We start from the raw sequence: 2,912 nt of genomic DNA on the forward strand, positions 1-2,912 counted from the left end.
GGTTTTTGCTGTATTGTTCAATGTGTATAACACCCAGTGCTCATCACCACATATGTCCTCCTTAATACTTATCACCTGGCCCCCTCAGCCGCCTCCCTTCTGAAACACTCAGTTTGTTTCCAGGAGTCCAGAGTCTCTCATGGTTTGTCTCCCTCTGATTTCTTTCCCTTCAGTTTTCCCTCCCTTCTCCTATGGTCCTCGGTGCTATTCCTTATGACCACATATGACTGGAACCATATGATAATTGCAATGTTTATATAATTTTGGTTGGGAGTCATTACTGCAGAGCAGATGAAGATGCTATTTAACTATACAGATTAAATATAAGTAGAAATAATAGAAAGTAGAGCTGGAAAGAATTTAAATCTCTACCCTCACTTCAAAGATCAGGAATCTGTGGTCCAGAAGTATTAAGCAATCTGTAGGACAGAAAAAGTTGGTGGGCAATTTAAGTTTAGGATCTAGAATTTTTCATACTCACAGTAAAAACCTGAACAGAGCACTCACCATTATCAGAACTTATTGAAAAGAAGGGATTCTCACAGTTTTATTTTTCCTAGTAGAAAAAAAACTTTACAACAGCCAAAGCAGAAATTTCAGGTAGTATGAAAGTAAAAAGAGTGTGTCTGAAAACTAAAACACATTAAAGCAACTCATAGGGTCATTCACTGAATGGGGATATCAATAGTCTGTAGCCATACTTCTGATCTGAGTGCTTCACTTTGTCCCTAGGATAGAGCTTAAAGAGAGATCACCTTTTATCACAACAGTTCCAGAGAGAAATTGAGATTTACAGTCTTTTTTTTTACAAGAATATGATGTATCCTCCTGGTCATGAGGCATTCTTGGTTTACAGGGTGTTGTAATTAGGCTGGGGTGCTTTTACTCTCATTATGATATTGCCAACACCTGTGTCCTTCTTTATTCCCTGCTTCCACTGAGTGTGGGCCCCATGTGAAGGAAACTATCCAGAATAATGTCACTCAAGACCAAGAAGAGAAATGGCTGAGCTACCCGCCTTCAGTTAGGTAGAACTTCATTCTAGATAACTCCAATCCAGTCAGAAGATTACAAATAAAATAAGCACTGATGTTTACAGGATAGAAAGTCAAAAACAATAAAAATACTCCACACACTTTTGGGGGTTCTGTAGTATTGGTCACATGTCATGATAAGTGATTGGTTCAGTATTGCAGTTTACTATTCACAATCCACTTTTTAAAAGCACCAGTCCTTTAGATCATATTTTTAGTGCTTCATTTTTCCAAAAAGATAACCATAGGAATTCACAAATTGTGAATTGTGAACCATAGGAATACACAATTTTGTATGTGAATTGGTCCATTTTAATTTTTCCTTAGTATTTCCCCCAATGATCTTTATAAATTATAATTCTCAAATTTAGTTCTGTCCTACATCCATCTGAGGTAAAAACTCTCACACTTATGTATTAGAAACAGAAGTCATGCATTGGGTTAAAATGATCTTAAGAAGCATTGATTGCTCATACGTGTCTTTTGTTGTTTATGTCCTGTATTGGTGACTTGCTGATAATTGGAATTACTAGATATTACACATACCACTTTATTATTTATTTTTTTATTTTAAAGCTTTGATTTACTTATTTTAGAGAGAGAAAGTAAGTGCGGGGTGGGACAGAGGGAGAGGAGAGAGAGTTCTGCGTGGACTCTCTGCTGAGCACAGAGCCCATTATTGTGACCTGAGCTGAAACCAAGAAGTGGACACTTAATCTAGCATGCCACACAGGTGCCCCATACATATGACCTTTTAAATATTATATGATCATTATCTGATTATGCCCTGATAAGTTTTGTGGTAGATACGTTTGTATGGAATACAGAAACAGATGCATGGACCAAACTCAGTGAATGGTCTCTCACTTGTTCACCGAAATTTCTTCAGCAAAGTGAATTAAGGATTTGATCCAAGTTCCAGTTGGTAAGTCAAGAAAGATGTCCAAAATGATGTGAATTTTAAATGATTTCCTAGAGGGGAAGACCAGAGGAGCATAGAATTTTAAGAATGGACAGAAACAGTATGGTGGCTCTAATTAAAGAGCACGTATGCACGTGCGTGCGTGCACACACACACACACACACACACACACACACACTCATTCACTCACTCACACCAGAAATGAAACAAAACAAAACAAAATGTAAGGAAATAGAGTTCTTATAACTTCCAACAAAAGAATTATTTGACTTAATAAAATTCCCATTCTTAAATGCTGTCTATGTCTTGATAATAGCATCTAAATGTTGGTTAAAGTGAAATAAACACAAGTTGTTTGGGAACACATGAGGACAAACCACAAGATGGTTCATTTATATTTACATACAAGGGCTTCACTCACCGCAGCATGGCTCTAGGATTTACCAGAAGTGTTCTGGATTTTTTTTTGGAGGGTGAAGTGGGGCAGAGGGAGAGAGAGAGAAAATCTTAAGGAGGCTCCATGCCCAGCACAGAGCCTGACACGGGGCTGATCTCACAACCCTGAGATCATGACCTGAGCCAAAATCAAGAAAGAGTTGGGTGTTTAACCGGCTAAGCAACTCAGGTGCCCAATGTTCTGGGTATATTATAGTTTTTGGCTACTCTAAGGGAAAAAAAAAAAAAGTTTTGTCTTCAGCAAGGGATAGGCCCTGTCTTCATGCCACTTTGAAATAATACAGACTTGATCATCATAGCTACTTTACCTAACTAAAGGGAACATGTCTTGACCCCTAGTACATAAACACCATGTGATTTTACAGCATTCAGACACCAGGAGGAAAATGGTGTACTGAGCCTGGCATTTCTTGTCTTTAAACAGTTGCTTTAGGACTCTGAGGGTTAAGCTAGAGGTCATTTGAGTTTAAATATCTTAACACAAAACTCAACCTAAGCAC

This window comes from Meles meles, chromosome 3 (genome assembly GCF_922984935.1).
Source record: "Meles meles chromosome 3, mMelMel3.1 paternal haplotype, whole genome shotgun sequence".
NCBI lineage: Eukaryota > Metazoa > Chordata > Mammalia > Carnivora > Mustelidae > Meles > Meles meles.